This window comes from Psammomys obesus, unplaced genomic scaffold, assembly GCF_907164565.1.
Source record: "Psammomys obesus unplaced genomic scaffold, mPsaObe1.curated_primary_1811, whole genome shotgun sequence".
NCBI lineage: Eukaryota > Metazoa > Chordata > Mammalia > Rodentia > Muridae > Psammomys > Psammomys obesus.
In genome coordinates this window covers 16197532-16210396 of record NW_026592510.1, presented here as the reverse complement: position 1 = coordinate 16210396, position 12865 = coordinate 16197532, and positions in this window count along the sequence as shown.

Below are 12865 nucleotides of genomic sequence, written 5' to 3'. Positions count from 1 at the left end.
TCTTTCTTTCTTTCTTTCTTTCTTTCTTTCTTTCTTTCTTTCTTTCTCTTTCTTTTTCTCCCTTCCTCATTGATTTCTGTGTTTTCTTCTCTCCTTCTATACCATGGATTAAACCCAGAGCCTCAGTCAATTCCAAAATTCTAAAAGTCTAGCTATGTCATCAGTTTCTACTACCAATGTCTTCAATGTGAAGATTCATGGAAAAGTCAGGAGTCTGCTGCCAAGAAATGGGTTTTCACACAACCTAATCATGTTAGAACTCTGATGTTTGGCTTTTAACCTCCAGACCTTTTAGAAACAAATATCTCTTCTTTAAAAAATATCCAGACTCTGGAATTTTGTTGTAGTTTCATAAATGTACTATGATGACTTCTTTAAACATTGTCTGACTTTAGGATCCTGGATGGTTTGTGAAACTCAGAATCTTGCTCTGATATATGTCATACTCCTTGAAACACTGCTTCCTTCAATATGGTTGAGTTAACCTCATGGTAAATATTCCTTTACATTTCTCATTTTATCGGCTACCATATCATACGTATGCCTATTTAGGGTCTAGACTTAAATACTTTGTACAAAGTAGACCTTGCTTTACTTCATTTTCAATTAGATGCAAAAAAGCACATACAGAATTAAATGTGTGCATTTGTGGTCTAATTTCTGTTCACCTATTATTCTCTATTTAACCACTTTTTTTTTTTTTAATTCTGGCGTCCTTGCCAGAACAGAGGAAGAGGATGCAGGCAGTACTGAAGAGACTTGATGGTTTGGGTTCAGTTGACAATGGAGGAGGGCTCCTCCTTTCTGAGGACTAGGAGAGAGGAATGGGGGCAAAAGGGAGGGAGTGTGGGACCTGGAGGAGATGAGGGAGGGGAACTACAATTAGGATGTGAAAATTAATAAATTAATAAAAAAAGAATTCTCCTCCCCTTTTGTACTCCCAACTTAAACCACATTAGTACAGTCCTTTGAGTGAAGTCAGGCTTGGCACTGTGCCCCAGTGAACAGTGCTGAGTCAGAACTGAGATGTAAAAGCCTTATGAACCTCCATTGCTATGCTCCTCCTGGCATGTTAATCTCTCTTCCCATGGGCCAGAATAATCTGGGCCACTTCTGTGGTCTTAAATCTCAGAATCCATGAGCCAAAACAAATTTTTCAATGAAATACTTGGTAACAGTGCTGAAAAAAACAACTTTGTTACATTGTATTTATTTGACACAGGTTGAGTGATGGTTTCAAAGCTATCCCTGTAATGTGAATGCTATATAGTAAAAGAAAATTTTCAAATGTGAGTCATCATTTTGAGATGATATTTCTAATTATTCATAAAAGGCCCCTGTCTTAGTTACTTTTCTAGCACAATCAAGACAACTTAAATGAAGTGTTCATTGTGCTTCATGGGGTTGAGTCCATTATTATAATGATAGGGAGCATGGCAACAGGCAGGCAGATTGTTGGAGCAGTAACTGAGATCTGACAGCTTATATATTGAGACAAAAGTAGTGAGGCAGATAAACAGAGAGAGGGAAGGGAGAAAGAGAGAGAAAGAGAAATGGGAATGGCATGGGCTTTCGAAACCTCAATGCCCACTCCCCAGTGACATACCTCCACTTAGAGACCACACTTACTAATCCTTCTAAAACTGCTCTACCAACGATGGACCAACTATTCAGATATATAAGCCTAGGTGGGCCATTCTTACTTGAAACACCATAGTCCCAAATGCGACTGCAAAGGTTTTGATATAAGAGAAGTAGATATGTAATCATAACAAACAAAGGCAAAACGACCAGTGAAAGGAAATGCTTCATTTCTGGCTTGAAATTGGTTGAAGGATCCAGAGTAAAAGACAGGATGGGTCAGAAACAGAAAGGGGAGTGTAGAAAAGGTAAGGGTGTGGTTTCTTCTCTAGAATCTCTGGAGGGAGCAAATGCTGCTCAATATTTTACTATTTTCCCCTGAACATGATTTGAGATCTCTGGGTTCCAAAATCTCGGATTATAACACTTTTACAACCCCGGTATAATCAAAACTGCAAAAGACTACATCTGTGTTACTTTTTGAATAAGTTTACAATAGCCCATAGGAAAAGTTCAGAGATACACAAAGCCACCTTTTGTCGTTGATGATGACGTGAATCATTCTTCATATCATTTAGTTCATGAACTGGACTTTTAGAAACAACAAGAAAATCCTCATGTTAAATACTCTATAGAACAGACAGAAAAATTAAATGTTCATGATTATGGAGAGTTCCCTTGTTCCAGAACTAGAGCCAAATTCTCTTCAGCAATTTGCTTTTTGAGGAAACTAAATCCATGTTTCTGAGCTATGGTCACTCATATTTCACCCAAGAATAATCTGTCCCTTATTTCCTTTGATGTGAGAGGTTTTTAATGGACAGTTTTGATAACTTAACACAATGTACCTTATCTTTAAGAGTTGTCTAGACCCAGTTACCAGAATGAGCCATTTGTACACAGCCAAGCACATTGTCTTCCTGGGTGGTGGTATGTGGATAACTCATCTCTGAGGCCTAGTCTTTCCTTTGGTTTGGTAGAAAGAGGATTCGTTTATCCTGAGCTAGTTGGATATAATTTCATTTTTACACACAGTGTTAATTTTTAACTGAATAATCCAATAATCAAAGTAATTGCCAAAGCAAAGTTTGCTCTCAGAGGATCAAATCAGCCTAGTGGGTTAAGAATAGCATTTTGAAAAATAAAATACAGTAGAATATAATATGTACCTATGGGCTGCATGAACAGTAGGTCAATACCATTTCATGAACTTTTCTTCAAATATACTTTTATGATAAAATGATATGTGGGATGTATTATTATAAGTATATGTTGTATTAAAATTCACATTAAATGTAGACCTTATACTTTATTTAAATAAGGATTTGTTGGAAATAAAGTTACCGGATCAAAGATCTTGCTTGTGGGATGTTGTTCCCCTCCTTCTACTAGTCCTGCCTGGATAAGAGATGGTCACTTCACTTTTCATGTCTCCCCTTATATGAGGCTCATGACAAGTGGAAGGGGGCAGGATGTTTCTAGCATGGGCTCTATTGTCTGCTTTTGGATCACTTCACCCTGGCAGTGGTGTCTTTCCTGGCCTCAGAGGATAAAGATATGCTCAGTCCTGTTGTGACTTGATGTGCTAGGAAAGGGGGAGGGGAATCTCCTTTTTTTGGAGGGAAAAGGAGAGTGGAATGGGAAAGGAGAGAAAAGAGGAAGCTAGGAGGAGAGGAGAGAAGAGCCACCCTTGGAATATAAAGTAAATAAACTAAAATTAAAAAAAAAAAGAAAATGGAGGAAAGAAAGGAAATAAAGTTACTAGAAGTTATAACCTCTGGAGATTAAATGTCAGTTTTATTAGCATCCCAAAAGAGAATTTAGAAGACAAATCCCATGTTGCATTTAGTGCAGCAAACTTCTAGGGAGGGATGTCAGAGTTCTGTGATCAGCACTGTGTCCCTGAACGTTCATTTGTCTTTCTGACATGCACCAGGTGCAAAATGATCTGTTAGGTCTACAAATATCAGAGTGAAAGCATTTGTTGGGAAGAGTTCTCATCAATGTGTGATCAAGTGTGATCTTGGAGGATCAGTCCCAGCTTCAGAATCATAAACTTCTTTCAGACCTTTTCTCTACCCAGTTCATGGTAATGCTGGAGGCCATCAGCATTTACAGATATATTTCACAGGTTGCTCTGTGTCTCATGTCTGAACCTATTGTGAACTAACCCAGGCTGTTTTTCCAAAGACCTTTCAAAAGAGTAAATAGTCATCCTCAAGGATGACTATTTAGATACTATTGATTTAAAAAATGGATGAATGGTCAACTTTGGTTATTTCTAGGATTACAAATTAAACTAACCATAATGCCTTAAAGATTACATCAATATAGTCAATGATTAATCTAAGAATTACCCTTTCAGCCTTTTTAAAAGTAAAGGTGAAAGGTGAGTTGTTAATATACTGTTCAAGGAGTACAAAAGTACATCTGATTAATGTTCGCACGCACTGCTGAAAAGTTTTCCTAATTACTGACACTGTTAAGCACAGGAAGATAATAACCCAAAGTGCATTCTTTTGAGGTCAGTGGCTGCAATAAGTGGCCAGAATCCAAAAGAGTTTCTAAAGTCTCTGATATCTTCTAACTCTTGTGAATATGATTTCTTTCTCAGAAAGTTCCTTTTAAAATAAAGTTACTACTGATTTTCAAATATTGTTTTTTTAATTCTGTACCTTGATTGAATCTCTCTCTCTCTCTCTCTCTCTCTCTCTCTCTGTGTGTGTGTGTGTGTTCCTTCAGTGTGTTTGTCTCTGTGTGTGTATGTGAAATCTTTACCTTTTGAAACTTACAAAATATGTCACCCATAAATGGGAATCTTTTGACTTTTGCTTTTTATTTAAAATTCTTCATTTATTTCTCTTGCTAGTACTCTGAATAGGAGTCCGTGACATAGAATAAAGGTAGTGGGAGTGAACATTCTGTCTTGTGTCTTCATCTAAAGGACAGATTTCGACGTGGGGCGGAGCCAAGATGGCGACTAGCACAGACAGTTTCCGAGCTGTGGAAGAGATAAAGTTCTGAGTTGATGAGTGGAAGAACTTCTGAAGCCAGGGAAACAACGGAGAGACTTTCTAAACAACAGGGAACATCGCAGGAGGTGATAACCTTGGTCTCTGGTCTCCCAGGGACTTGTTTGGGGAAGGTGAGAAACGATCCTTTGATCTCTCAGCACTCCCCTCCCCCAGACCTCCCTCCTCCTCGGCACAGCAGACTCACCTTTCTCAGCGCAGACCTAACTGCCTGGGGCCTGCAGCCACTGAGGCAGAGCCCCAAGCCCTTTATCGGCAAAGGCCAGCAGTACTGTGTCTCGGAGCCCCAGATTCGCGCGGCGGCTGCACCATTCTCCCAGGGCCTGAGTCTGCTAGACGCCATACTAGCTCCTCAGGAGCGCCATCACTGACGGTACGGCCCACCCAATCCCACAGTGACAGAGAATACACTATATACTCACCAAAACCAGACAGAAACGCCATACAAGCTAGACACACCAGGTGCTGGGCCTCCGAAGCTTGAAGAGCGCAGTAAAGAGACCCCAGGACTTCCCAGAAAGCATCTGGACTAGCAACCCAGTCTCCAGTTACAGCGGGACTTTCTAACCTGGCGGCAGAGCAGCACTGAGCTGGCGGGGCACATCAGCCCTCCAGTTTAAGACTAACCAGGGCCAAACCAGAGAACAGAAAGGCTGGTTACCCCGATTCCTACTGACGTGGCCACCCTGAAATCTCCAGCTGCAGCAAGACCTCATAACCTGGCAGTGACAACAGCATGGAACTGGAGGAGCACATCAAAGAAGCAGGGCCAAACCAGAGAGCAGAGAGCCCAGATACCCCGATCTCTGCCAAGTGACCTGCCTGTAAGTGAGTGCACCCTTGAGAATCTGCAGCTCCACTGATCCTGGGTCCTTCTAAAACAGAAGCCAGGCATCGAACCCCCTCCCACCCATATACCCACTTTGGGAAACAGAGGGGCACTTGGAACATTGAAGTTCCTGCTCTGTGGGTCTAATTGAGGAGTTAAGGCAGTTAATGCCAGAAATTGAGCTGCGATCATCACTAGCGCGTGCGACATATACATTGCAGAGCCCCTCCCACACACTCAAGGGTTCAACATTAGCCATCACTCTGACCCTCGAGACACACGCCCACGCCCACTTACACACACACACACACACACACATATACACACGCACGCACGCTTGCATTTGCCTCTGTTTGCGCCTGCGTACTTTCCTCCCACAGGTACAGCTAGTCCTCAGCACACGCTAAGAACACAGAACCTCTCTCAACTTCCTGAAGAATTCTCCAGACTCGAGAGAGAGACAGTACCAGTCTGATCGGCAGAATCCAAAAACAAACAGGGAAGTTCTCAGATAAGCCAATGGCCAGTGGTAGGCGAAAGAACACTTCCAACATAAATCAGGACATCATGACTTCACCAGCAAACCCCAAAATCAATGGATACTCCAATTCATCAGAAGCACAGGAAAATGACCTTAAAGCCATGCTTGCTCAATTATTTGAGGCTCATAAGGAGGAAATGAACAAATCTTTCAAAGAGTTGGCCAGTCAATTGGAGGTAAAGAAAGAAGAAATAGACAAAACCCTTAAAGAAACACAGGCAAACATAGCCAAACAAATAGAGGCACAAGTAGAGAAAAAATTAGTGGCATACAAAAAGGAAATGAACAAAGAAATAGAGTCCATCGTAGAGAGACAGGAATCCAAATTCAAACACATGGAAGAAATGGTGCAAGGCATGAAAACAGAATTAGAATCAATAAAGAAAACACAAAATGAGAAAACTCTTGAGCTGGAGAACTTTGAGAAAAGATCAGGAACCACAAAAGTAAGCATCACCAACAGAATACAAGAGATGGAAGAGAGAATCTCTGGAGCTGAAGACACACTTGCAGAAATTGATACTTCTCTCAAAGAAAAAGTAAAATCAGAAAAATTCCAATCACAAAATATCCAAGAAATCAAGGATGCTATGAAAAGACAAAATCTAAGAATAATAGGAATTGATGAAAAAGAAGACTCCAGGCTCCAAGGTCCAGAAAATATTTTCAAGAAAATCATAGAAGAAAATTTTCCCAACTTAAAGAAAGAGATGTCCATAAATATACAAGAGGCCTACAGAACTCCAAATAGACTAGACCAGAAAAGAAACACATCACGTCACATCATAGTCAAAACACTAAATCTACAGAACAAAGAAAAGATATTAAAAGCAGCAAGGGAAAAAGGCCAAGTAACATATGAAGGTAGACCTATCAGAATCACACCAGACTTTTCATCAGAAACTATGAAAGCCAGAAGGGCCTGGGCAAGCATCATGGAGACTCTAAGAGATCACAAATGTCAACCCAGACTACTATACCCTGCAAAGCTTTCAATCAACATAGATGGAGAAAACAAAATATTCCATGACAAAACTAAATTTACGCAATATCTATACAGCAAACCAACCCTACAGAAGATACTAGAAGGAAAACTCCAATCCAACGAAAACAACTTCACCCAAGAAAACAGGGCATACAGATAATATCCCAACAAAAATGAAAAGAAAACAAGCAATGAAACAAGGTAAGATCATCGACTCCATTACATTGATGCAAAATTACTCAATAAAATACTTGCAAACCGAATCCAAGAACACATCAAAGATATCATCCACCATGACCAAGTAGGCTTCATCCCAGGAATGCAAGGGTGGTTCAACATACGGAAATCCATCAATGTAATCCACCACATAAATAAAATGAAGGAGAAAAACCACATGATCATCTCCTTAGATGCTGATAAAGCATTTGACAAAGTCCAACACCCATTTATGTTTAAAGTCTTGGAGAGATCAGGGATACAAGGCACATACCTAAAGATAGTAAAAGCAATATACAGCAAGCCTATAGCCAACATCAAACTCAATGGAGAGAAACTTAAATCAATCCCACTGAAATCAGGGACAAGATAAGGCTGCCCACTCTCTCCATATCTCTTTAATATTGTACTTGAAGTCCTAGCCAGAGCAATAAGACAACTAAAGGAGATCAAGGGGATACAAATCGGAAAGGAAGAGGTCAAAGTATCACTATTTGCAGATGATATGATAGTATACATGAGCGAACCCAAAGATTCAACCAGAGAACTTCTTCAGCTGATAAACACCTTCAGCAAAGTGGCAGGATACAAAATCAACTCAAAAAAATCAGAAGCCGTCTTGTATACCAAAGACAAAAAGGCTGAGAAAGAAATTAGGGAAACAACACCCTTCACAATAGCCACTAATAACATAAAGTACCTTGGTGTGACTCTAACCAAGCAAGTGAAAGACCTGTTTGAGAAAAACTTCAAGTCTTTGAAGAAAGAAATTGAAGAAGATCTCAGAAGATGGAAAGATCTCCCGTGCTCATGGATTGGTAGGAATAACATTGTGAAAATGGCCATCCTGCCAAAAGCAATCTACAGATTCAATGCAATTCCCATCAAAATACCAACTCAATTCTTTACAGACCTTGAAAAAAAGATTCTCAGCTTCATATGGAGAAACAAAACACCCAGAATCTCCAAAACGATCCTGTACAACAACAGATCATCTGGAGGTATCTCCATCCCCGATCTCAAGCTGTACTACAGGGCAACAGTAATACAAACTGCATGGTATTGGCATAGAAACAGAAAGGAGGATCAGTGGAATCGCATAGAAGACCCAGAAATAAACCCACACACCTATGAATACTCAATATTTGACAAAGAAGCCAAATCCATTCAATGGAAAAAAGACAGCATCTTCAACAAATGGTGCTGGACCAACTGGATGTCTACATGCAGAAAAATGAAAATAGATCCATATTTATCACCCTGCACAAAACTAAAGTCCAAGTGGATCAAGGACCTCAACATAAAACCAGATACTCTAAATCAGTTGGAAAAAAAAGTGGGAAACAGCCTAGAACTCATTGGCACAGGAGACAACTTCCTGAACAGAACACCAACAGCACAGGCTCTAAGAGCAACAATCAATAAATGGGACCTCATGAAACTGAAAAGCTTCTGTAAAGCAAAAGACACTGTCATCAAAACAAATAGACAGCCTAGAGATTGGGAAAGAATCTTCACCAACCCTTTATCTGACAGAGGGCTAATATCCAGTATATATAAAGAACTAAAGAAGCAGAAAAGCAAAAAACCAAGTAATCCACTTAAAAAATGGGGAACAGAGCTAAACAGAGAATTCTCGAAAGAGGAACATCGAATGGCAGAGAAACAGTTAAAGAAATGCTCAACCTCATTAGCCATTAGGGAAATGCAAATCAAAACGACCCTGAGATTTCACCTTACACCCATCAGAATGGCCAAGATGAAAAACTCAAGTGATAGCACATGCTGGAGAGGTTGTGGAGAAAAGGGAACCCTCCTCCATTGCTGGTGGGAATGTAAACTGGTTCAACCACTTTGGAAGTCACTCTGGCGCTTTCTCAGACAACTAAGAGTAGTGCTACCTCAAGACCCAGCTATACCACTCCTAGGTATATACCCAAAATTTGCTCAAGTACACAACAAGGACATTTGTTCAACCATGTTCGTAGCAGCTTAATTTCTAATAGCCAAAACTTGGAAACAACCCAGATGTCCATCAACGGAGGAATGGATACGGAAAGTGTGGTATTTTTACACAATGGAATACTACTCAGCAATCAAAAAGGAGGAAATCATGAAATTTGCAGGCAAGTGGTGGGATCTAGAAAAGATCATTCTGAGTGAAGTATCCCAGAAGGAGAAAGACAAACTTGGTATATACTCGCTTATATAGACCTACAAGATATGATAAACATAATGAAATCTACACACCTAAAGAAGATAATCATTAAAGTGGACACAGGCGAAGGTGATTAATCCTCATTTAGAAAGACAAATGGGATGTGCATTGAACTTATGACAGGAGTCTACCACAAAAGGCATCTGAAAGACTCTACCTAGCAGTGTTTCAAAGCAGACACTAAGACTCATAACCAAACCCTTGGCAGAGTGCAGGGAATCATATGAAAGAAGGGAAGTTAGTATGATATGGAAAGGATAGGAGCTCTACAAGGACCAAATATATCTGGGCACAGGGTCTTTTCTGAGACTGACACTCAACCAAGGACCATCTATGGATATAATCTAGAACTTCTGCTCGGATGAGGCCCGTGGTAGCTCAGTAATCAAGTAGTTTTCCAAAGTAAGAGGAACACGGACTATAGCTAACAGGATCTCAAGGGCAGGCTATTTGACCCCCCCCCCCAGGGGAGGAGCAGTCTGTTAGGCCACAGAGGAGGACTTTGCAGCCAGCCCTGAAGATACCTGATAAAACAGGGTCAGATGAAAGGGGAGGAGGTCCTCCCCTATCAGTGGACTTGGAAAGGGACAGGGAGGAGACCAGGGAGGGAGTGTGGGGTTGGGGAGGGAATGAGGGAGCGGGATACAGCTGGGACACAGAGTTAACAAAATGTAACTAAAAAGAAAAAATAAAATAAAAAAAGGACAGATTTCAAATCTCCCATTCACTCTGATACTGACTGAGTTTGACGTGTTGAAGAACCATTCAATGTGCTTAATTTGTTGATATGTTTGATCATAAAAGGATGTGAATGTCCTATGCATCTGTGTTTACCTTTGTCACTAGAAGGTCCCCTGGTGTTCATAACCACTGAAAGGCTGAGTCATGCTCATCTGTGTACAAGCCAAATTTCTCTTTAGTTCACCCAGATAATGGTTTTGGCAATGCCTCTTCTTCGATTACCTCCAGGCCACCTTGTCTTAGTTACTTTTTCACTACTATGACTAAACACCAGGAGCAAAAGCCACTCATGGAGGAAAAAGGTTTAATTCATCTTACAACATTAAGGTCACACTCTTTCACTGAACAACTCAGATCAGGAGCTAAAGACAGAAACCTGGAGGCAAGAACTGAAGCAGAAATGGTAGAGGGATGCCCTGTAGCAAGAAAGCTCAGACTGCTTTCTTATACAATTCAGTCCACCTTCCCAGTGGTGGTACTGTTCCCTGTGGGGTAGACCCACCTACACCACCTACACCAAACATATAAAATGCCCCAGAGACCTACCTACAAGCCAATCTGAAGGATGCCTTCTCTCACTTGAGGTTCCTCTTCCAAGCTAACTCTACCTTTCTTTGTGTGTGTGTGTATTATACCAAGATATTTTTATAATTATTATCAATTATTCAATTTCTATCTCGGCTGTGGCTCCCTCCCTCATATTCTCCCAATCCCATGTTACTTCCCTCTTTTCCCTCTATGCCCCTCACCTAGTCCACTGATAGGGAAGGGCCTCCTCCCCTTCCCACTGACCCTAGCCTATCAGGTCTCATCAAGACTAATTGCATTGTCTTCCTCTGTGGCCTGATAAGGCTGTTCCCCTCTCAAGGGAGGGTGATCAAAGAACCAGCCACTGAATTTATGCAGAGACAGCCCCTGATGTTCTTACTATGGACCTCGCTTGGAGACTGGAGATGTAGCTTGGGCTACATCTGAGCTGGAGTTTTAGGTCCTCTCCATGTATTGTCCTTGGTCGGGGTATTAAAAAATGGGGCACAGAGCTAAACATAGAATTCTCAATAGATAAATATTGAATGGCAGAGAAACACTTAAAGAAATGTTCATCAGGGCCCTCAGGGCTCAGTTTTTTTACTCTGTTGCTCTCTTTTTGCAGCTCCTGTCCCCTCCAGGTCTTTCTATCTCCCCCTTCTTTCACAAAATTCCATACATTCTGCCCAAAGTCTGGCTATGAACTTAGCATCTGCTTCCATACCTCAATCAGTAGAGTCTTTCAGAGGCCCTCTGTAGTAGGTTCCTATCTGGTTCCTTGTCTTCTCCTGCTTCCAGTGTCTATCACATTGTCCTTTTAAATGAGAATTGAACATCTTCCCTAAGGTCTTCCTTGTTGTTTAGGACTATAGATTTTAGTATGTTTATCCTATATTATATGTCTAATAACCACTTTGAGTGAATTTATACCATATGTGACTTTCTGTTTCTGGGTTACCTCACTCAAGATTATTTTTTCTAGTTCCTACAATTTGCCTGCAAATTTCATGATTTCCTTGTTTTTAATTGCTGAGTGATATTCCATTATGTAAATTACCACAATTTCTGTATCCATTACTCCACTGAGGGACATCTAGGTTGTTTCCAGATTATGGTTATCATGAACAGAGCTGCTACTAACATAGCTAGCAAATGTCCTTGTTGTATAGTTGAGTATATTTTGGATATATACCTATGAGTGGATAGCTGGATGGTGATGTACCACTATTCCTAATTTTATGAGAAAGTGCCATATTGATTTCCAAAGTGGTTGTACAAGTTTACATTCCCACCAGCAATGGAGGAAGGTTCTCCTTTTTCCACACCTCTCCAGGATGTGTTGTCACTTGAGTTTTTGATCTTAGCCATTCTGATGGGCGTAAGGTGAAATCTCAATTGTTTTGATTTGCATCTCCCTGATGACAAAAGATGTTGAAAATTTAAGTGTTTCTCTGCCATTCGATATTCCTCTTTTGAGAATTCTCTGTTCAGCTCTGTACCCCATTATTTAATTGGATTACTTGCTTTTTTGGTGTTTAAACTCTTAAGATCTTTATATAATCTGGATATTAGCCCTCTGTCAGATATAGGGTTGGTGAAGATCCTTTCTCAATCTGTAGGCTGTCATTTTGTTCTGATGACACTATTCTTACTTTACAGAAGCTTTTCAGTTTTATAAGGTCCCATTTATTGATTATGGATCTTAATCAACAGCCTGTGCTGTTCATAAAGTTGTCTCCTGTGTCAATGAGTTCAAGGATCTTCCACATTTTTTCTTCTAACAGATTTAGTGTGTCTGGTTTTATGTTGAGGTCTTTGATCCACTTAGATTTTAGTTTTGAGTAGGGTAATAAATATGGATCTATTTTCATTTTTCTATATGTCAATATCCAGTTAGTCCAGCATCATTTGCTGAAGATGCTGTCTTTTATCTTTTGTCTTCTTTGCCAAAAATCAAGGTGTATGTGTTTATTTCTGGGGCTTCTATTCCATTTCATTGATCGATCATTCTGTTTCTATGCCAATACCATGCAGTTTTTATTACTATTGCTTTGTAGTACAGCCTGAGATCAGGGATAGAGTTACCTCCAGACGATCTGCTGTTCTTTAGGATTGTATTAGCAATTCTGTGTTTTTTTGTTTTTCCATATAAAATTGAAAATTGTTCTCTCAAGTTCTGTAAAGAATTGTGTTG